This window comes from Myiozetetes cayanensis, unplaced genomic scaffold (assembly GCF_022539395.1).
Source record: "Myiozetetes cayanensis isolate MyiCay16 unplaced genomic scaffold, myiCay2020 scf9, whole genome shotgun sequence".
In the NCBI taxonomy this organism is placed as follows: Eukaryota; Metazoa; Chordata; class Aves; order Passeriformes; family Tyrannidae; genus Myiozetetes; species Myiozetetes cayanensis.
The window spans coordinates 14,774,520-14,799,644 of record NW_026088185.1 but is presented as its reverse complement, the minus strand read 5'-3'; the positions used below and the strand labels follow the sequence as shown (position 1 = coordinate 14,799,644).

At 36.5% G+C, this 25,125-nt stretch overlaps 1 protein-coding gene across 6 annotated transcripts in view; it reads right to left on the bottom strand.

Moving 5' to 3' along the window:
- The window catches only part of ZNF385B (zinc finger protein 385B), a 167,720-nt gene that overhangs the window by 91,623 nt on the left and 50,972 nt on the right, over nt 1-25,125 (bottom strand). The window lies entirely within an intron of this gene.

Sequence of the window (25,125 nt, the reverse complement as noted above, 5' to 3'; positions counted from 1 at the left end):
AGTAAGGGTCCCATCTTTCCATAATGCTTGACATACAAACAGGGAGGTAGTTTGGGACTTTTTATTTAGTGCAAAAGTCACCTGCAAGACCAAATTGGACATGGAATAAAAACATTTAGAATGCTGCTGCTAACATGGCAAGTACCTACTGTCCACCAAAATCTACCACAGACTAATTGCTCAAAATTTAAATTAACCTCCCCATGAAGAGAAAAAAGTCCCTCATCCTACTAATAAAAACAAAAGGCCCATAATCTGAAAGCTTCTAACTGAAAGAGCAACCTTTCTAACATGCAGTCCCTCACTGTTGGGATATGCTGTGTCACTATGCCACAACTGGGGTCTGCACAGAACTTCTGACTCTAACAGAATTTTTTCAAGCACATCTCAGTAAGGACATTTGATAGAAAGAGTTTTATTTAGGAAAAAAATCCAAATATCCAGGATCATTAGGAACAGATTTTTATCTGATGAAGTTTGCAGTTATGTCAGATAATTCCTCCTGGAGAACTAAAGATTATGGAAGAAATCTATATAATTCTTCCACTTTGGTGCTTTGTGTTAAATATACAGAGCTAAGACTTACTTGATTTCCTAATTTGTTTTTTACAAAAGTGAAGGGATGAGAGGAAGGATAAAAGACAACACTGAAAAGTAAACTAGTTTGAACAAATTTCCACATATCTAGAAATACTAGAAAAATTTTTTGTGACAAGATTACTCAGGACTGGGTACAATATTAAAGCATATTGTTCCAGTGACAACACTCTTCTCTAGTATGTGATTATTGGTTACTCAAAACAGCACACATGAAACTTTAGCTTAATCTTATTTTATTCTACAACCTCCTACTCCTCCCTTCCACTAAAGGGGGATTACTCTGTTAATTGCCTGCCAACATGACTTGGCAGCAATTATATAACTTTGTTACATGTGCTGAAATATTTGGTACTCTTGTTAAGAGTCTCTTCCTTGAAAAAAAAAAAAAAAGGAGGGGTGTGGGCATTGGTTAACAGTGGAAAAAAATGAATCAGCTTGGAAATAAAAAGGCAAATAAAAATGAAACCCACTTAAAAGTAAACCTCTGATTTTTAAAGCAAATCTTGGAAGATGTGACTCATTCTCACTGCACACTTGGGATTGGCAACACCAAACTTCTATGAAACTTTATTGGAGTTTTATACAGAGTCTGATGACTTCACAAGATGACCAGTATTCTCAATAAATACTACGTTGTCTCATGCTGATAATAATAATTGTATGTTCTGTGACGACTGAAGGATATTTTTTTAATTTCACTGTTAACTGCAGAAGAATCTCACATGGTCCATAAGCATATTGTAGTAGGTTTATGCATCGCAGCAAGACAAAACAGCAAGGACTGTATCTCCCCCGAACTGGGAGGCATACTTCTCTCATTCCCTCCACTTGTTCAATGACTGTAACGTCTCTGTTTTGGCAATGTTTGATAGTTCCTGGCTAAAACCATTCCAGTGGATAGCATGCTCAGTTTTAACCCTTTATCTAGTTCAATGCACCACAGATACTTTATAGTTCCCTCTCAACAGTTCCCTCCTGTCTCACAGAAGACCAGACTCTTGTTGCAGCAGAAGGCCTTAGGACACACTGATCACAGATTTAGTATTTTAGCCTGACATCTAGCTCATATCTAAAGTGGGATCTCCAGTGCACGAGCAGTCACAGTTTTAATTCCTCCCCCTCTTTAAAACAACTGCTAACTACCATCTACTTGACTAACACCCACTGTCCCAAGATTCTGGAGATACCCTGACATCCTTGTTTGTCCAAGAAGGTCTCTTCAGAGATCCATTACAGCACAGAATGCCCCTTCACACTGCTAGCATGATGGCCTTTCTAGGTATGAGGGCATGCAATGCACTCGTGCAAGCAATGCACTCGTGCAAGCACAAAACAGAGGTGCTGTGGGTGAGGAGGGAAGCAGGACGACAGCACCTCCTGTTGGAACACTGGTCTGAGGCGATCACGCAGCTCCTGCATTATAGATGGTGCTAAAGAAGTCACAAGGGTAAGGATGGGTGGCTGGAAGAAACAGTGGAATACGGAAGAGGAAGGTGGTGGACGGGAAAGGCTTACAGACAGTAATATGTATGAGAAGAAAGTAATGAAAGGGCAAATGTTATTATAATAGAAGGAGAGATGAAAAGAAAGTAAAAACATAAAGATCAAAGTGAAACAAGGTAAGGAACAATGCTAAATTAAACATAAAAGTGAATGCATTTTTTTCTAAAGCTATCAGGTGCTGACCTTCCAGAATAATACAGAGTGGTACAACATTCACTGTGCCATACCTACCACCACACATCTAAATGAAGGGAAGAGAGAGCACAAAAACATGCACACTAGAACCACAGAGCAATGAGAAAGGAAAGACCTCTTGAAGAGATTATCTGAAGGCAAACGCACTCAGGTTTCACTCACAAGCAGCTCCTGTAGTCAAAGAAAGAAAAGCTGACATACAGCTCAACTGCTAAGATGCTGAGATTGTGGCTTTTTTTCTTAAATCAAAGCTCATGCTTTAAATTCCCCATCCTCCCTGTATTTTCTCTCTTGTAATCTGGAGGCTGGAGAAGCGACATTTTGAGTACCTGTAATATGTTACTTACTATCTCTAGCTAAAACCTTTTAATAAGAAACTAAACTCGGCCAGAATCCATCAGCTTCTACAAAAAACACAGTGTTTACACTTAGATTCTTCCTACATCCATGCTCTCCCCCCACACTGCTTTGATATAAGTAACTCTCTCTAGCAGACTGAGGTATGACATGCTTGTATTTTGGCTGATGTTTAGAAACTTGGAGAATTGTACTGTTTGGACGTCACTGAAGAAAAAAGGACTTTGTATGTAGATGTGTTGTATTTTCAGCTTGACCAGTAAGAAAAATCCTCTTTCCAAGAAGTCCAAAATTTAGCAGTTTGGACTTCTGTAGAGATTAGTGTCAAGCAGCAATAATAGCACTCTACTGTCAAATTCATAAAAGGCTTCTCTGCACAGCCATGCTTGGATCCTTTAGGTTTTATCCTTTGCTTTTCATGCACAAACAACTCTTTAGGCTTGCTGTGCCTGTTCTCAAGGTTTTATCTGCAGTGCACTGTATACTAATCACATACAGAGGTGTTGTAGAAGATTTTCACAAAAGGGCAGTCTAGAAAAAAAAAGGGCTACATCTGGTAATTACATAATGCATAGGAAAAAGACAAAACTTAATAGTCAAGGTTTCACCTTATTGTTATTGTACTACCCATCATGATTATTAATCCTCACCTTTGTTCACCAATATTTTTCCATATACGTTTTGAGCAGCAAAATGCTACTGTTACCATCGCAGCTAGAATGAATACTACTAATATCTCAATTAATTTATAACAATATGTGTAATATCACACTAATAAACTACAAGCACCCTCCAAGACATTGACTTAAAACAATGACCAGTAAGTGAAAGGAAGAACCTTTTTTCAATAAAAACCACAACTACCCTCCCTACCTCTTGTAATAAAGGATCAGCACCAGTAATCCACATTTTATTAAGCACAGGTAGTGCCAAATCCCACACTTTGCTTTTAAAATCCAAGGCAGTAATCAAAGCCAAGGTGAGGTAACTCTGTCAGAAGAATACTGAAGCCCCTGAATACATGTCAAACATGCTGGGAAGTCTGCTGGTCACACTTGAGTGGTATTTTAATACAAAACACTTAATACAATTCCTAAGAATCATCCCAGTTTGAAGGAGAAAAACAAGTTAGAAGCAAGGTAGAAAAACCTGATCCTACTGTCCAGGCACACAGGAACAGATAAAATATGGGGTCAAGTACATGCCCAGAGAGTAAGAGTCAAATCCCTTTCTCAGTAGATATATTTCACAAGACATGACCAACTTCCAGAGCTTTCCAGAAATTTCTCAGAACAGAAAAGTATTGAATCAAAGCAGTTCAGTTATTCTCCTCTGAGTCTTTTCAAGTTAATTACAGCGAACTGTAATACACACAGACACAGATTCAAAGCAGAGGCAAGTAACTGTATTCTCCCAAACTCCTAAATCATAACCCCCACCAAGACATCAGCACATCCAGTCATATATGTATTACACCTCTTCTTTTTCCTGTCATCCAGCCCTCACTGTAAGTTTTGCTCTAGGAGGATTTAGAAAAGCAACATTTAATTCTGCCCTGGTTTATGGATACATCTCTCTCATGGTAAACATATACTTGAAATGCATAAAAAGGACTATTAGAAACTACCAGCTCATGCTGATATCTTTTTACTTATGCTTACATGAAGCAAATTCCACTTATTGCTACGTGCCTGTATATCTACTTCACATAGATGCATCAAACTTACACGCATATATTCACGTGGGTCTATATATCCCATTAAACTTAGTACTCTGTATTCTGTTGCATGCTAGATAAAACAGTATTCCTGTTCCAGTTTATGATATTCAGAGAAAGAAAACATAATTAAATCATTACATTCCAGTTCCTTAGATCTTAGTTTTGCTTTTTGGTGTGACAATCCATCATGACAGGTAACCTACAATGCACCCATAAAGATGACATTTTAACTTATACAACTTCCCCCAGGACACAGGTGAGATGACAAATGTATTTGACCCTTTCATGGAGCACATACTTAGCAACCAGATGTCATGCCATTTAAGACATGCACCTTTGTCATTGTAAGGGATGGGGCAGTAAAACTCAGTGTCAGTTTAATTCTCCCCCTGAACAGGGATCTTCACAGACAAATTCTTAAATCTTTCTGCAGCCTCGAGGACCACAACGGGTCCTACAGTTATGCAGTCTTCAATGCCCTAACAAATATCAAAGGCATGACACGCCAGCTATAAATGCACAGCATTTGTTCAAGCCATTAATCACCATTGCCCCAACTCACTTGCTACTTTCATCCAAGAATTTGTCATTATAAGGTCTAGATGACAGTGTTTTAGGATTCAGCCCAATGAGTAGCTACTTCACTGCAGTTGGAAAAAAGAGAACGACAACCTTACTTTTCTGACACCTTTAACCCTTTCTCTTTATCATGAGCACACAGATTCTGGAAGACTCATAACTTTTCAGTTCTCAAACTCCATTTGCATTGCATTTCTGTATAAACTTCACATAAATTTAAAATTGAAAAAGTGATATATTTGGAAATGGTAAAAGCTTAATAGATATATATATATATATCTTCGCTTCACCAGTTTTTGCTTCCAAAGTTCAAACACATGCACATTTGTCATAATATTAATGATAAAGAGTTCCTAAATAATGTGAACAATGGAAAATCAGAGAGATTAAGCAGCTGCAAGATTGTCTAAAAAATATATAAAAGATCCCTGATTATTTTTGACTATGTGTATACAGTAATGGTGAGAGGTGTCAAATGACATCAAGCTCTACAGTACCAAGAGCTCTACTTACTCAAGTAAGAAAGAATCTTGGCCTCGAAGATTATAGTTCAAGTAAGCAATACCAGAAACATGTGACAAGTGCATCAAGTTTTATGTAAATTAAAGCATCTGTGAAATTCCTGAAGTCAAAATGAAAGTATGTGATACGTCCTGCTTCATAATGACAAATCTTCTCTACTAAGCATGTTCTATTCTGATCATCTTAGTTCAGACATCTTAACTAGAGCTGAAAAACCATTATTCCATCAGAACAGATAAATCCCAGTGACATTACTCCTGAGACATAAAATTTTTTTGTTTTTTTAAAGTCATGGCACACCATTAAAAAAAAATCCAAACAACAACAACAACAACAAAAAAAACCTCCAAAGCTCAACAGTTCAATGCCATTTGGAAAGCACTTTGTCACTGAGGAAGAGGCAGCACTCATGCTCCAGAAATTCCCAAATTCTAGTGCAAAGTATTGCACGGTCAGGCTAGGGAAACTTTGGGGTTTAAACAAAAGCGTAAGTGCTGTCAGGGAAAAAGGAGAGAGGAAAGGGGAGCAGAGGACACAGATTGAGGCTGCTGAAAGAACTTTCTACAGCTTGGGCGGGGGACCACATTGTGGCATATGTTTATACCAGTAAGGGCTACTGTCTGATTTCTAAGGAAAGTACTTGAATTCAATGTCACGAATACCTTGAAAAAAAGTCTTTAACTCTCTCGAAATCCACTCCTTTGACACCAGAAGTATGAAAATACAATAAAGGTTGTGGGAGATGAGCAATAAAAAGTTCCATGTAGATAACTTTTTTTTTTTAATCAGCATGCTTCTCTCTGTTGTTAAGGGATAATAGGCATTAGGAAGTCATCAATTCAAATGACATGAATGGAAGCAGAGTAGGTCACAGTCACAAAAATGTTAGATTAATGATACAAAAATGAGAAAGACATTAGCACCAACATGAAAAAGCAACTTTAAGACAGCCTTCTGAGACATTTAGTTTGGAAACATATTTAAATCCTTCCAATGACTAAGAGCCTCAGGAACTGATTTAAAAAAAAAAAAAAAAAAAGCCAACACCAAACATACATACTCTTTGCAAGGACTAATATCCAAAACGTTTGAAAATAGGTAGGAAGCATCAAGACAGTTTTACTTTTATGGCTACAGAAAATGGAGCCCTAAGAAATAAATGACACAGTCAGGTACATCATAATATAGGCTGACATCTCAAACTTCATTAATCCCCTATTTTAAGAGCCATCTCATAAAAATTATTCCTTTATCCTTCTCCCTCTCTCTGGAGTGTTTCAGAACAAATTTCTAAATTAGAAACAGCAACACAGAAAAGACAAAAAACATTTGATGAACCGATTTGTTTCATTTTCCTTTTTAAGGAGATAATGATACATTGATCAATCAAAGCTCACATTTTTGGAAGGACAAGCCTTTTTTGTAAATAGTAGTCAGAGACAACATTGAGCCAAAGACTTGTTAGAATTTGTGCTAGTGATGACCCCAAATTACCTTCTGATGCCTGAGTTTTTGGTTATGAAAAGAGTAGCATCCTGATGCAAGAAGAAACAGGAAAAGAAACTAAACCATAACAAGAAACATCATTCCTGACTCACAGGTTTGCTAATAAGGGGAATCTTATTGGTAGACTCATCTGAGATACCAATATCTCTTTCTGTTCAGATTATAACTCTATACACCCTCCCCCATCCTTCTCCCTCCCTTAATGGACGTTCTCATTTAATGGCAGGGCACAACAGGAAGCTCCTACAGATGAAATCACTTCTTACAAAACACAGGGCTGGAAGCCTGTACAGCCTAGCTCAAACTCAGGGGTTTCAAATGGACTGAAGTATGAAAGAGTGTTCAACCAGAGTCATAAAACTGAGGCTGAGGAAAGCCTCCTGCCTTCGGGGGCTGAGTCGCTTAACTGGCACAACCCAAGAAATATGATTTATACCCACACTCTGTAAATGTGAAGTGAGATGTCTGTTCTTCTATGGATTGTGTATTGGTTCCAGTCTTCTCCCACACAGCCTCTTCAAGTTGGAGAGGAATTGCACATTCCCCAGGCTGCCTACCCTTCAATCCTTCCTCTGTTTACCCCTTTCTCTCAGTTTTTCTTTTCTTGGTCTTTCTATCTATCCTTTCTCTATTTGATTCACACTCCACTGTGCATAACTATGATGGTCTCTCTTCTTTTGTTATTTCTTCTTGCACACCAAATCCTTTTCATTTTTGGTGCTACTTGAGTTAGCAGCTGGGAGTTTTTCAGTTGGTTGTTTTGTAGGTTTGGGGATTTTTTTTGGTTTTTGTTTTTAATTTTCCCCTTCCCCCAGGTTTGCACAATACCTAATCCTGGAGTCTCAGATTCAGTATTTCTGCAAAACATCAGATCCATGACACCCACTTCAGAGCCAGCTGGAAAGAAAATACACTCTTGCATCAGCATAACTATGTTGCAGACCGTGGAAAGGAAGAAAGCTGTAAGGAATCGAACCACCCAGCACCCAAGAATCCTCATCAGGGTTATTTTGGACACGGAAAATGCATGTGAGAAGCTGACCCAGGGCTCTGCACTGCACCTGGGGGCTTGTTTCTGTGGTCAGGCAGTTGAATTCCAGTGCGGTAGGGCACAGTCTGCTATAACAAATTTCTTCTGAAGCAGATGGATGTTGTTACTCTACAACGAGACAAGTCTCTCAGAGCATGGTGACAAGCAGTAGCTGGTTTTTATTTCAGCCTTAGGTGTGAAAGCCAATTAAACTGCTTAAGTGACACAAGACACAGGGTTAATTTTTCTTGGCAGCCAGCCTTCTCTTTTTACAAAGTCATCGAATTGTGTACATGGGCTTTGCAGAGATGGCATGTGTTCAGACGCATCAGAATTAGAAGCAGATTTACACCTGTTAAAATCCATCCCTAAAGGTTTGCAGGTTCACAGATGCACACAGTCATTCAAATATTTCCGAGACTCCATAAGTATTTATATCTACTATAAACATAAGCATATGCTCCCAGAGCTGTGTGTGAATAAGTGTAAGATATACAGAAGCTTGGCTGAAAATTTCCAAGCATTGGATAGAAGAAAAACAATCCACCCCGACTCCAGGAACAGTGCTGCAGCAGTGGCTTCACTCTCAGACCTCCACCTATAGCATTTTGATGGAAAATTCCATCAGTTTGCTCTGCAGCTTCCAAAGCTAGCAGTTCTAAAAGCATCACAGGAATGGTGTAGGTTATGTCGCTACAGCTCAAAAATCACAGTGACATCTCAGATCAATTACTTCATCTTGAAATATTATCTCTGAACCATGTTATATTTTATAAGCATTTCTTACAGGTTACATTTGCAATGTATACATGACATCCTCTACTGCTCAATCTGGATAAAACACTAATCTTGAAATTTGAACCTCTAAGATTCTTATCTGATACCTTAACTGCCTTTTATCACATGCATTCAGGTATGTATTTCCTTCAGGGCATTTGAGATGTACCAGTTTTGTCCCTTCAGGACATCTTGCTCACACAGGACTTGCTTTCTTTAACAGTGTACTCAGTCAGCTAATCCAAGTTCTCTGAGGATATTTAAAGCCCTGATAGCATTAAGTAAGGTCATTCCAGGCACTTGCTATGAATTTTGAAGCAATCTAATTTAATTAATCATAGATTGAAGTAATTTGGATTTGTTCAATCAGAATGGCATGTATTTTCACTGATTTTCTTGAAACAAATTTGTTTGGACTTTAACAGATTCATAGCACTGCAGTCTGCCACCTTTTTGGCAAAGTATCAACATACTGCACTGCATGACAGGATGCAGATTTGTGTCCATAAAAATATAAATGAGTTTTTAATTGTCATACAGAAAACAGACAAGCTACACAATATATTTTTTTAAACAGACGTGCCTGTGCGTTTTTCATTTAAAAATCTTATTCAAATTAGGTTATTTTAATAGCATTCTTAACTAAATAAAAATATCAGACGTGTAAAGCCATTTGACTAAGCCTAATCTGATGATTATTCCTGAGGGCTATTTCACTATTATCTGCCACTCAACCCAGTTTCCCAAAGCACTGAGCCTCTGAAATTGCACAGAAGCCAAAAGAAACTGCAGATACTGTGTCCTTGGGAAACTAGGCCATCTGTCTTTCTGGGACTTGCAATTCTTCAGCTTCACCTCAGTTCAAGTCTGAGAAACACTTAAAAGAAATCACAACCCAAGCTCTTTTTAAATGAATGGGACAGAACCACAACTGCAATCACACCTGCTTATACAGCACTAATTTAGTCTGTCCTGATGGCTTCCCCAAAAAAAAAAAAAAAAAAAAAATACAGGCAAGACCTACTACAGTGAACGAGGCTTACATCTGTCCTGCTTGCAAGACACATTTTGTTAGGCAGTTCACTAGGGAAGCTTTCTGCATTGGTACACAATGAAACACGAATAACAAGCATTCAGGAACAGATGAACTAAAAGCAGCTGAATGAGATGATCTCTGCAGTACAGCCAGGATCCTCTTTAGCCACAGAGCATTTTGGCAACTAACAGCACTTAGAAGTGATTTAATGGAAATCAGAAACTATTTACTTTGTCTTTTAAACACATAAAAGTTTTTTGATGCTTTCTTTGAAAAAGTACTCTGGATAAATCAAAACTTCATCTCAAGTTTTGTCATCTCTGCCACTGTACCAAATTATTCCTAAGTCCTTCACTTTTCAAAGTTATGTCTGGCCTCCTGGACTCAGCAAAAATCTGGTGGACATCACTCAGTATTTTCCAGTTTAATAAAATCATAATAGTTGTGCTCTTAAATAGAAAGCTGAAAGTTTAGAGAAGCAGTTTGAATTGACTTAAGCAAAAGATCACTTTCTGTAAATGAGTCAGTGTTTGAAGTCTGCTCATTTTGACAGCTGTAGAATCATACTAAACACCTGGGAAAGGTAAATTATATCATAATGACTATCAATATATTTTAAATTACAATAAGATCACTTCTGTGTCTCCTTTAGTAACAAATGATATAATAAATTGATTGCATAAATAAAGTATTAAATTACATAAATGATAGAATTCCCTTCCGTCCTCTTTTTCTCCTTTTTTTTTTTTTTTTAAATATAGACTTATGTCCATAATGTTATTATGAACCATTCTAAACATCCTCAGGGCAGCATCAATCATTTAATAGGATCACAGTGGAGAAAAATGCTTTTACACTCACCCCTAGTGCTCCAGTGGAAATCAATTACCACACATCAGGACCATGATGTTGGGAAAATAAAACTACATGACCTGTAAAAGCTCTACCAGGCAGCAGATGAAGCCAACACCTACCCGCAAATCCAACTGAGTAACATTAAAGCCCTTCATTTACCTGTCTTTACATTTTCCTCAAGTCAGGCTCATGAAGAAGTTAAGTGTGGTTTAGTCAATGAACCTGGGATAGAAAAGTCACCTGCTTCTCGTTTCTCCAAACCTTCTGAGTGGTGTAGTATGGCTGGTTAAAACAACCTTCACAAATGCCTTCACTTAGGGAGGAGGCAGTGTGAGAAACAACCTCATCCACTCCCAACATATCTGCAATTATTTAATGAGGGAATTATTTTACTATTTCTGTATTTGCATGTATTTCTAGGTCTCCATGCCCATTGGTCTACTGAGCATGTCAGGTATCTTCTTTTTCATTTCACCAGCTTCAGAGGAAAATTTAATGGGTACAAGATGGTTAAGTAGACTTAGTTGAAGATGAAAAGAAATGGTTGATCTCAGAATAACTTAACCTTAGGTTTCCTCTTTTCAATTTCTTATTATTTAGCTAAAAAAAAACATCTTTAAGAATTTTCTTCAAAAAATTTACTCCATAGAGAGAATTTTGAGAGAGTAAAACTGAGCGGACTTCTACAAAAAACACCACACATACAGGTAAATGAGTGTTTCATCTGGTATCCCAAATTATCAAATACACGTTGTATATGAGAAAATAACTGGCTTTAGAAAGAACTATAGGTTTCACATAGAAGGTAACTCACAGAAAGGAAAAGCCCTGTATAATTAATTTAATGTCAGATACTACAAGACTTTTACATGTTTCAAAACTGCTATGAAGAATACAGACCAATATCTGTCTTGTCCCAGACCATATTCTCTCTTTAGTGGGTTAACCTGCACAGGGCAGCCATTCTCAAATACATCATGAGAAAGATGCACCTCCTGAACCTAGAAAAGAACCCTTACAGAAAATTTCTGATGTCTTTGGAAATAAACTGAATCTTCAGCCAAGTAACTGTCTGCCATCAATGCAAATAAACATGAAAGACTGTCAGCAATAGAACCATGAAATACTAATATTTCCACATTAAGAAATGAGAAGAAAGGTAACTCATTAATTTTTTTCTTGGACATTTGTGAACAGTCACACAAGCACTCTTCTGTCTGTCCCTCCCAAACAGTTCCTGTTAATTTGTTTTAGTCAGCATTGATGGCTCCTGACAAGAGAAAAACTGACTAATGAGACAAGTGTTCCTTACCAGAGCCAGATTTGGATTTAGACTGAAACTTGAGAGGCAAAGAAGAGCCAGAGCATCTTTGTCACAATCCTTCATAAAACCTTCTACTTTCATGTATGAAGGCTGACCAGTGACATGAAGACTAGCACCAAAATATGTTTTGCAACTTCACATATTCATTATATTCACAAATATATTCATATATATTTATAGTCACATATAAAGAACCGAGAATAAAATAGGAACCATGTTTGACGCAAATGTTTGGCCACGAATCCAAACACAGAGAGACTGCGCAACAAACATAACACACAAACAGCATAACAAACCCTGGTCATTTCAATCACTTCAAAATCTCAGTATGAAAAAAAATATGTTTAATCTTAATTAAGATTAATCTTTAATCCTTGATCCACAGGGTCTTTATAAACAGAGAGAAGAACGTGATCATCCCAATCTACTTAGTGCTTCTTAGGCTGCACCCAGAGTACTGTGTACAGTTCTGGATTCCACAAATCAAGGAAGATGTGGACAGACTGGAGAGGTCCAAAGAAAGCTCCTGAAAATAATCAAAGGTCTGGAGAAACTGCCCTATGAGGAAAAACTGAAGGACTTGGGCCCTTTCTCCCTGGAAAAGAGAAGGCTTAGGGGTGAACTTATCACAGAATTTCAGTACTTAAAGGGCAGTCACAAAGAGGATGGAGGCTCTCTCTTCATGAGGAACCACATGGAGAAGACAAGGTGCAAGGAGTACAAGCTACACTGGGAGAGGTGTCATTCTTGGCATAAGAAAAAATACAGTGAGATAAATCATTCAGTGGAACAACCTCCCAGGGACATGGGGGTTTTCGCAATCTGGACAAGGTGCTAGATAATCTCACCTAAGCTCCCCTTCCCAGGAAGCTTGAGCTCCATGGTCTTTTAAGGTCCCTTACAACCTGGGCTGTTCTCCGATACCACAGTTAACCAGCGTTGCAAGAATATGTTGTGATAAAGGCTATAAGTATGCTGAAGATGCCAAAAGGTTCACAATTAAGAAAAAACATGTACTGAAAAAGTGTGCTACAAGAATGTTAAATTAACATAACACAGTAATATCAGAGAACTTCTCTCTTGTTCACCTTTTTTCAAAATAGCCACTGAAATTCTGCGATGACTTCCACACAATTCTGACTGTGCAGTGTCTGTTGCTCAAGCCAGTTCCAGATCACAGACAGTATTTATAGCACAGTCCATCAAAGACCAAAGTCCACCAAGTTTTATCTTATATATATATATATACACAATTCTAGAGCATAAAAATAACATTAAGAAATCTCATTAAATCTATATCCATAAAATCAATCTATAAGGAAAAGTAGCCATCTATACCACTAATGGCCAGCTACCCTGTAGAGTATGTGAAATGAGTTCATTCTTTTTAGAGAATTCTGAGAGATGGAAAAACTATTGTTCTTATTACTAAATGATCATAACTCAAAATGCTGTGACTTAAAATTCTGAAGATATAAAAATTTCAAGAGTGATTCAGTTAAGAGGCTTTTTAAAGACTTGCATCGCTCCATGTAGTCTCTGAAGCTGCAGTATGAAACTCACATAGGAAATCCATTTCTGTATTCAAATAAAATTATTACACATATCAGGGTTTGGAAAGGTGAATATGAAATGGCAATTTCATGTCTTCATATGCTGAAACATAAGGGGAAGCACACCAAAAACCCTACTGTAATTTGTCAGGTTTTACTTTCTCTCATATAATATTGACAAGAAAGTACTTTTGTATTATAACTAGATGTGATAGCACTTCACATTGTATGCTCTGTGCTCCTCTTCCTCAGACAAAGCATTTTTTGCAGCAGAATAGACAGTAATACTCATTTGGGAATGGTCTCATTAGCACTTTGCATAAGACTAGTGTCTTATTATGAGACATGGTCTTTAGTTTTACAAACAGGAGATCAAAACCCAAATCCTTTACTCACTTTGTAGCTCCCATTTTTGTATTGTCTATCCAGAACTCACCAGAAAAAAGCTATTATCAATTTTCAGTATACTGCACTATTCTGACATGAGTTCTTTTCTCTTCCCTACCTTACTTCATGTGAACTTTATTATGCAGTATCAGTTACTGTTTTACTTACATCATTTCCTCTGTGTTACATGTTAAGATAAAGCAACATCATAAAAAGACAGACCATAATAAAATCACAGTCAACTCTCCAAGAACGTTTACAATTAAGTTTAGCTCTTTACTGTACAGTTGAGAGCTAGCACTGACAATTAAATGAAACAAACAAGCAAAAAAAGCATAAAAAAATGTGGTAGAAGATACTGCTTCAGGAAATGAGAGCCTAGCTCACTAATACAAGAAACTACTTTAAAACACAGACATAGCTTGCTGTTCAGATATCTTCAAGAAATGAACCAAGTGGATGTTGCTAGGACTCTTTCAGAAAAAGATCTCTACTCAGTAACATGTAAGAGGTCAAGTGTTTACCTGTCAATTTTGTTAAAATAAAGCTTTAATACTGCTCACAATACATAGAAACATTATAGAGAAGCCTCTGCACTTATCATTAAGCTTACTTGAACTAAACCAAAAATAACTAAAAATACAAGCCCTATTTCCCCTTTATACCTTATAGAAGTTTGCTGGGTTGTTTTCCTTTTTATTCCTTGCCTGTGCAAAGCAGAGGACATGCTTAGGCATGCTTAACCACCTTGCTGAAGAGAATACTAATGTGTGATTTCCCAAGAGCAGACTTATTTGCATAATTTAAATTCCTATCCAATAAAGAGCAACGCTCAAACCTAATTTTACGTTTGCATGTATATTTTATATAATTATGTATTAGTAGGAGTAGTTTCTGGGGTTTTTTCCTCTCTCTTACTTTTTAGTAAGAACAAAACACTTTACACTTTAACATAATTTTGCCTCATCTTGATTGACTTAAGAAGCTTTCCACTAGGAAAGCCAAACAAAAAGGTAATTAAATATGGTAATTACAGTTCTGGTCCTCTTTGTCAGTTACAAGTTTGGGAATCAGATCTGCTTTTGCTTAATAAAGTGGCTGCAGAATTAAAATCCTGCTCATCTAACATCACATATTTCAAAGGTTTAAGGGTAAAATATTTAAGAAAGTTTTCCCATAACAGCCACCGGCAAAAATCTTAATTATGCTGAAGCTATGAGATCTATTTTGTCTTATTTTTTCTTATCATGAGTCTTCATTTAGATCCAGTTGTTTGGAAAATTGCAATTACGTTATCCCTTGGTGCCTCTTGATCTTATGCAGACTGCTCTCATAGTTAACATTTACGAGAGAGCAACAACCTCTTCATCTATAAAACCCTCAGCATCCAAGTTTTAAAAACATCATGTATGAAGGTGAAGTTCACTATGCCCTGTGGGAATGAAAATCAGGATGTATCTTAGCATTAGCTACATGAAATGCTGCATACTTGCTTTTATATTGCATACTTGGATTTACAAAAGCTGTGACAATTTTAAAATCAATTAATGATTTGGCACAAAAGATGATCCTCTCAGATGATTCTGCAGCCCTGCTTTCCCAGAAGAACAGCTTCCTCACTAGATGCATGTATGCATAAACATATGCTGCCTTAGAAGCCACACCATGAGTGTCACAGTGAGAAACTGCCTGGCTTTTACATCGGTTAAATCCAGCTCGTTTCTTCCCCACCCTCATCATAGTGCAGTTTCTTTGGGAATTTCTATCAGACAATTTCTATCGTAAGGATGTCTATTGTAATTCTAGATGACTTCCAAATAAGAGAAATACATAATTTAACACAGATGAACTACGTTTCAGTCTTGTCTAGATTACACAAGTACAATGTTTTCATTGAGTCTACACTCATACAAATTAAAATACGTATTAAAGATTTAGAGAATGAACAAAATCTTAAGAGTCTATCTTTCAGTTCTACAATGTTTTCCTTTCTCCTTGACTGGAGACAAACAGGACTGTCCTGAAAACTCTTCTATTGAGTTTAGAAACCATTAACTCAACCTACAAGGTCATCAAGATAAGAATAAAATCAATAGGATTGTCCTTCTGGGCTCTTTTCAGATATGGATAAATCGCCTCTACAGCACTGCCTTACATACTGGTTCATTTTTAATCAAATATTTACCCTGGTTGCAATGTAACTTCTGCTTTGCTTTGTAAGGTGTCAGTGTTCTGGTTTTGACTATAGCACCACTTCTTGCATCTGGTGGGACCATAACTGCTGTAAGACCATGCTCAGTATACATAACATCCCAATCAAGCCTGGGTGATGCATGGTTTGCTGATGAAAATGGAAAAATAATGCTCAAATAACGCAAGACAGCATCTGGATATTATAGTTATGACCAACAATTAAGAGCCAGAATGAAAATCTGCATTAGGCTTCACGTTAATTCATTAAACACAAGTGCAGAAATTGAACTCTCTTGAACTGCACCAGTGAGGAGTCCTACTGCACACCTGAAGGAAGGGGATGCACTCTGAACACCACCAACACTTGTATGCATGAACTAGTGGTGGGAGAGCTCTCATCAGATGATGAAGAGCACTGGTATAGCTTATGTTTAGATGTTGAACAGTAAATTTGCTCTTCGCAAATCAAGCTCTCCACGCCCCTTGTCAATCCTTCTGCCACTATCGTGAGCATCAACTGATTAATTTCTCACCTGCAGAGTACTTCTTATAGTACCCCTGACGGGAAATTTCTGTCTAATAGTCCCCCTGTTTACCATCATAAACCTTTTAATGGGTTATTTTAAAGAAACTGTAACCTCCCAATAGCTAGGTAGATGGTTCATGAGGGAATTAATAATTAACCAATTAAAACTGTATAGCTTGTGAAAAAGCAACAGCACTATGTATCTGGGTGATATAAACATCAGGTGCTTTCTAAATAATCTTCTTTACTTTGGCCTATAACTATGTTCCTTCCTTCCACCTGTGGTTCCATACTTCCTGAGCCTGGTTTTAAAGCATGCTATAAATCAGTACTGTCTTGTGCCCTCTACCACAACACAACTCTGACTGTCCAAATGCAAAAATGACACACAATCCTTTTTATAACAGCATATTAAAGTTAGTGCCATGAACATAAGACACCAAAAGTAAGAATTTGGAAAAAAAAATAGAACAATTTAACAGAAACAGCCAGATGTATGAACTTTGCATTATTTAACTCAAAATTGTTTGTTGTTTTTTTACTCTGAGAATTCCTCTCATCCTTTCCCATCCCCAGGATATAACCTGAAAAAAGGCTGTGCCTGCTTAATTTTACCTCATTTACTTAAGTGTTTGTAAAAGAATTCAGAAAAATGTGCTACACAATGTATACCAATGATCTTTGGACATTCAAATTCAATCACAGAATAAAGCATATGCATAAATTCCCATTATATACATTCCTATATAAACAAAATGTGATAAAAGCAACAGTCATGTTTTATGCAGGAAGAAACTGACTTTCAACAACTGCAAGGGGAAAAATCCCCCAAAACCCATTTGAACACCACAGAAATTGTATAAAAGATTATGTTATGAATTTGTTTCATAAAGAATTATGGAAGTAATTCAGCTATTTGTTCTGATTCAGAGAGATGTGCACATATTACATATGCTGTCTGGGGAAAATGACAAACCTATGATTTCTGAAACTCTCAATCTTAGATCTATCAAGATGGTAAATGAATGGAAATATCCTATTGATAATTGTACCTCAAATGTAGGTGATAATTAAGTAGATTAGTACTATTCAGAACCCTTTAGCTCCCAAGTAGTAAACTACTGAAAAACACTGCAACACTGAACTACTCAGATCTTTATGATAACCTACCTGGATATGACCTTTAACTGAAAAACCCCTATAATTTGAAAAGATTATTCTTTAACACATTAATAGGTGTAGTACACCAATTTTAATCTGGATTCATGTGTTGTTGTAGACTTTTTTAGGAATAAGAGCAAAGAAAGTTTCTAAATGCTATGTAATTCTCATCAGTCATGCCTTAACTGACTATATTAATACTGCAGAAATAAAGAGTTAAATTTCATATCATAAAGTAAGTAAATTTTTATTAACTAAATGAAATTCCCCTCAAAAAGGTGCACCTAGTATTGTAAGGATTCAAGGCCTTACAAATGTTTGTGGTTCAAAGGAAAGGGGGGAGGGAAGCTGTTACTCTAACAAATGTATAGTTTTAATAAATGTCAATGCTATCTATTGATAAAAGAGGGTGACTAGGAAATAGTCTAGAAAATGTGGAAACAATTTCTCACACTGTAGATTTTGGTGTATCTTTTCATAGGTGCAATGACAAAAGCAGCACACAGCAATGTTACCTACTTCACAACATTTGTTATTTCAATATAAAATGCAAACTTCAACACTGAAGTTCCATTCTTTCTTTTGAAAATTATTCAATGTAATAAGATTGCATACAGTGAGGATAAATAAACCTTTAGGTTTAGAAACCAATTAGGTGATAAAAGCCAAAAGTTTTGTCATCTCATTTCAAAACTGGAACGCAGCTGAAGAGAGAAAATATTGCCTGGAGTATCCTGCCAATACATTTAGACACTAATACAAGTCAAGGTTTGTTAAATATTAAAAATCTTCTATGTTCCTGTAGAATTTCAGTCTACTACTTTAGCCTTTCTTTATTTTAAGCAACTGTGGTAAATAAATATAAATAGAATCTTGATAAACTCACTGAAGAAAAACCCATATTTAATCACAAATCTTCAGGACAGTTAAAAAAAATTAAGTTCTCAAGTGCTCTGTTGGATTGCAAATAACACCTTGCCAGACTAAGTCCTTGCTGAAACCCAAATGTATCCCAATGTCTTTAACCATTAAGCTGTTAGGTATAAGATGAACTATCACACAAGTTTACCTTGAGTTTTCCTGGTTTTGTTAACTTTAATATCCATATTGTTGATATGAATCTTCAAAAGGTTTTCAGTCAATCCATTTTTTACCCCATGCTGCTCTAACCTGAAGCACAGCATTTAGAACAAAAAATCAAAGAAGCATACTGCATGTTAACAGATGAAACGCAAGACACTCAGGAGTTTTTAAACCCATATTGTAAGCTACCGTGCCCTGTGGCATCACATTTATCAGATAAGATTATCATATTAGTAGCTATTGTAGTCTATCACAAATGAATATAGCAATTGACTCAAAATTCGGGACCCAATTCAACCATAATGTTTTCCACACGTGTTTAAAGACAGTCCAGTCTGGCTAAAAGTAGAAGTTTGAAGCTCTTCAACTCAATTCTTTGCAGACTACCATCTTGAACAGGGAAATCAGGAACACATTTCTGGAGGAGAAACTGTTTCAAGACTCTACTGGATAAAAGAAGAGAGCCACAGGAATCTTCTGAGAAGCATGCTCAGTAGAAAGCAGATTAGCAATAGGCAGTTTTGCAAATCTCTCAGAAATCTCAGAGGCTGAAATGCAGGGTTCTAGATGTGGGGCACAAGGATTTGCAAGTTCACCTCAGAGTGCCAGAATTTAGAAACTAATTAACAATGGTAGTTTGTTCTTGTGTAAACACTTAGCCATGCACAATACTTTTGTATGATAAATGGAGTGATTCAGGTCAGGGTTCGTGAAGGGAAACGATGACAGCTGCATTGAAACATTTTATCACAGGTCTAATTTCGCAAGTGGTGATTCTTTGCTAAGATCAGTTGCTAAGTTGAGAAGATAACTGAGGATCAGTGAGTATCTGAAGGCAACTATGTTCAAAATACAAGCCAACCATGCAAACACGAGTAGCTCATCTTTAATAAACTCAGAACAGTAGTACTCCCTATAAAGGACTAAGTATCAGCAATGCCAGCACAGAGTGAATGCTTATCAGGTGCACACCTTTAAACAGACACTGCTAGGCTGAGCTTGATGATACACCAGAAAAAACATTTGAGGGATAGACACTAACACCTGCCATGGATGCAAATTGGCCTACCTAGCCTCTGTTTTCACTGTGGTGCTTAACTGTTACATTTGAAAAAGACAAAAGAAAAAACGAAAGAGGTTGGTTTGTGAACAGCACAGACTGTTAAAATACCTATTCAAAATAAATCATCTAGACAGAAAATTCAACTCACAGGACTGGATATACAGGTTTAATTTGGCAGCGTGGGAAACCCAGGGTTATCATCTAGGCACAGGTCATTTCACGTGAGGAGAGAAGTTTTGCAGTCTATTGCATTTGAACAGATGTGGAAAGCCTTTATCTAACATACTAAACAAGGAAGGCAGTCACTGCCTTTACAAATGCAGCTAAGGACCATCCTAGTTCTTCAGCATATAAAGACACCACAAAAATGATCAGCAATATCCATTCCTGCAGCTGAAGCCATCTTTGTTCACTAGGAATATTTTCTGGAAGGAGTTTTTCTAATGGCATATGAGCCTGAACCTCAGCCAAGGTGCTGACAAACCACAGCCAAATCATCATTCTCAGTTGACAAAAGTGGAAGTGATTTCAATGGTTGACGAGGGCCATAAATGTTACAAGGCTGAAAAAAACCAAACAACCCCAAACCACCACAATGCCACAAGCACAAGACACAGACACACTCAAATTTTTTATACCTAAGGCCCCCCACCACAATAAAACTCATTCTATACTTTTATGGTTCTACTACATAAAACCTTCATTGTAATTTCCTCCTGTACATAAGGGTGAAGAACTGCCAAAAATACTCCAAATATCTCCAAGTAATTCTAAGGTCATTTGCTATGACAGTGATAAGGAGCATATAATGTCATATTGTAATTTTATGCACACTTGTTTAGCTTACACATGAACAACCAAAAAATAGCTATCAAACAATTCTTCTTGGTTGGCAGACAAATAAAATTATAGTTTTATTTATGGCTACAACATATAATTGGGAAACAAACCTGCTTATTTTGAGGTTACCCTAGAAAAACATCATTATTTGTGGGAGTCAAAAGTTTGGGCCTTTGACTTCCAAAACACTTTCAGATGTTCCTCCAGAAATTTCAATTTTTTTAGTAGTTTATGCTAATGTTACAAAAAGATTGCCATATTTTTAAACAGTTGTAGTTGAGAGGTCACCAATATTCTATGAAAGACATCCAGGTATTGCAAATCTCTCAGTGACTTCAACGAGCTTTTCTTTTCCACTCTTGCTAGATTCTGTGGTCCTGAATTTCGCACACCCCAAAGTACATTTCCTCTGCTTAGGCATAACAGGAAATAAACTGAAATAAGAACCAAATAATTTATGCTGTCATCATGAATACACGCAACTCTAAATTAATTGCAATCCACTGAAATAATTTATCATTGCTTAGATGACAAGTACAGCACTTCTCTGCCCACCTCAATTTAGTACTCTGGAATCATCTTTAGTTATTTTTTAATTCTACATGTGTGTATACTACATAGAAGCACATATATCCCTATAAAAGACTATAAAATGAAACACAGCTGATGTAACCCATTAGACAAAAGACTAATAACCAAATCATTCTGAAAAAAATCAGATCATGTTTTGAATAAGTTTTAGTAACAGATAAAGTTATTTTATCCTTAAAAGCCTAGTTATGAAGAAATGGGCCTTGAATCACTTCCATATGCCCATAAAACTGCATGCAGAACTTGATTTTTTTTATATTTCTGTTCGTTAATGCTGTACTGTGCTTATTTTGAGTATTTCCTTGGGATATGTTCTTGTAGCCAGTTATTTCACTGAGTTACATTCATGTACTTTAAGTGTTTTCACTGTCAGATGTTGCTTAGGATTTACTTCCCTTTTCTGCTTTTTTCATTATTGAAGTGTTTAAAAGCATTTCAGAAGTTTCCTGAGATACAATCTTTACCTCCTCCTATAAAAATAGCAGGGGTTTTTCTTATCCTTGTCCTTTCTATATGACCTCAATCTCTTAACTTTTGGAACAACTGTGACTTAGAACTGTTTGGATATTATTTTCTTTTGGTTTATGAAATTTATGAGGTGTAAAATATTTTACTGCCTTATTTACTGGCTTCAGTGTCCCATTCTGGGAAAGTAGGCAGATCAGCTACAGTCACCCCTAAAGACAACAGTATTAATGACTCCAGCTGATGTTCCTACTTTTCCAGCCAATGGAAATGTGTGCACTGTTCCTGCAAGCAGCATGTTTCCTGAAGCACAGTCCCAGCTCACTCCAAGTGCTCACCACCTGGAGTGATGCCAGACATATACGCTGGCCTGTTCCAAAAAATCAGAGAAGACTACACTCCACTGCCTACCAAAGAAAAAGAAGTCATTTATATTTTTCCTAAGCAGAACCACTCAACATAAAGCCTAAATTTCCTTCAATAGCAATACTGAAGGAAATTAATAAATTTCCTTTCTTTCCAGCAATATGAAGTTGGTCATTTAATTATCAAATAAAGAACTGAAAAGAGAATTTATGCAATAAACATCTAAGACTAAGAAATTCAATTTTCCCCCCTAGGCACAGATAAATAGGTGCCAAATTTGAAGAAAAGCATCCTGCTATTACCTCCTTCCAATTACTGTGCCATCTCAGACATGCCATGTAGGCCCATCAGTGGTCGCTCCAACTTCCTTGACAGTCTATCATAGGTACTTACATTCTATTTATCTATAATAAATTAAATATTTATTTAATACCATCCCAACATGTCCAGATCAAAACACAGTTTAACAGCATTTGACAGCTGAAAAGAATGAACAGGTAGTGTACAAGAATACTGATTATGGTGAGCAGCAGACAGAGGTATAATCTGTGTTAAAACCTCAAAATTTATGCAATTGCATGTTTATACTTCTATTGAAGTATAACAGATTTAGCAGGGATAAAATCTGAATTCCCTGCATTTACCATTGAGGACCTGGAGCTGGATTGCTGCAAACCTGGGCTTGTGCAGCACAACCTCAGTTAGGGATTTAGGATGTCTTTGATTTCTTCTTATCTCCTTCTTCATAGCTCGCCAGACTCATTTTCTGAGGGTGGTTCATTGATTCATTCTTCCTTTTCAAAAGCAAATGCCCTCATGGCTGAGTTTTACTTGCAAGAAACTAGCAACTTGTGTAACAACAGTACCAAATTTTTATAGCTACATCATGTTTAGCCAAATTGAAAAAAAAAAAAAAAAAAGACAAAAAGACAACCCTGACCAAACCGAAGATTGTCCTACAGGAACACACAGATTTAATTTAAGGCAAAACAGAGTGATCTTCAGAAAGCCATTATGCTTGTTCTTGTTCATATATTAGCTTTTTTTCTACTATGGTATAATCAAGCATTGCCAAAACAAGCATTCACTTTCATGAGAAACATCAAGAAAATCATTTGAGTTTAGCAGAGTGATATTTTCCAGATAATCCTATCCTTCCCATTTGCTCTACTGTCTTCATTCCCTATGTTTCAAAGCAGATCGAAAAATTTTGGGGATAAGTCTTTTCATAATTCTGTACAAGTCTAGCACAATAGAACTCTTAAGACAATATCTGCAATATAAATAATCATTCATTTAATTACTAATAAAGACAAGAAGCTCCAAGGACAATGCCTCATTTGTAAAGATGATCATGACTAATCCTACGCCAAGATGAGGCTGAAGATTTCTTTTAAAAACAACTAAAAACCACAACATAATCTAAAATCTTGTTTAAAATTTCTTTTTGCTACAAGGCCATATTGAACAATTATGCGATATTTTTCATCCTGAAATCAAGGCTTAGAGTACCTATGTATGCAAGATTCCCTGACTGGGCATTAATTCCAGGCAGGTATTTTTCATTATAATTCAGTATATCAATTCTTCTTTTCTTTTTTTTCCAAAGTAATTTTATTAAGCCTTCATGCTCCATATCCCCTCCAATTCTTATTACCATTTTCATACCCTATGGTGAGGCTGACAAGAAGCAGTGTAGATTTGACAACCAGAAGCACAGGAATCTAGCAAGAAATTACTATGCAAATGTGTCTGGGAGAAGATAACATTAATAAATATTTGCTGATGGGCCTTTTGCTCCAGTAGGTGGCATATTTATAATGAAAACTTAACAGCAGTTTAAGCCAAAGATCAGAAATCTCAGATGTACATGTCTCTGATGGATGACAAAAGAGGAAAAACACTTCCAAGTGTTGTCATTTTAGAGAAACCAATCCAAGTTCACTAAATTAGATGAAAATATTTTCCTTCCAACTTCTCATATTCTATAAACATTTTATTTACAAAAAAAAAAAAAAAGAAGTATTTTTGCTCAGCAGTTGCTAGCAACTTCTGTAACAAAAGGTCCACAAAAAATAACAGTCACTTGTTTAAAAAATGTCAAACTTTTATACACGTTAGTTAACTTTGCAGCTAAAGGAACATAAGTCACAGAAAAGCACACCAGATTTTTACTTTGCTGTAGAGAAAAATCAAGTATAAACTCTGACTCTAAAAGAAAAATCTAAGAAAGAGAGAAAATACTACCATGTGATTACATAAAATTTCAACTACAAGAATGTAGAGATGAGATTTTAGAAAAAGTAAGCAACTGACCTGAGGTAACAACTTTAGTAGGGGTAAGTAGAGGAAAGGCTTACACAGCAAGGAAAAAAATCAGGGAATTCAGGAGTGACCAGCCTTCCCAGACATTCAGTGATGTGCTGAACAGAACTCTACTTCTGTTTTAGTTTGAGCATTCCCACTTTAGATACTGCTACAATATAATGTATAATCTTCTTTAATTCAAACCATGTGGTGACTTTCAGTTCTTAAAAAAAAAAACCAAAACAAATTGCAACATAGTTTTGGATTTATTAATGGATAGAACTCTCACAGTACAGGTACACATATGGATCAGGGGTTATCCCAATGCAGAAGTGAGAAGAGCTTAGATAAATGTCAAGTTTCAAGCAAATTGCAGAAGTTAATTCCAAACAATACTTAAATTCATAGAGCTTTTTCACTTCACTTCTGTGGAAGAAAGCTTAGCATCAAGAAAAAATAAAAAGCCATCCTCTGGCAGCACAATCTTTGGAGTCAGAACACAAGCTTGCAAGGTATTAGAAAGATTAGTATTATGTATTACAGTCACAGGCTTAAGAGCAACAGTACATCTTGTCAAGACAGTTTT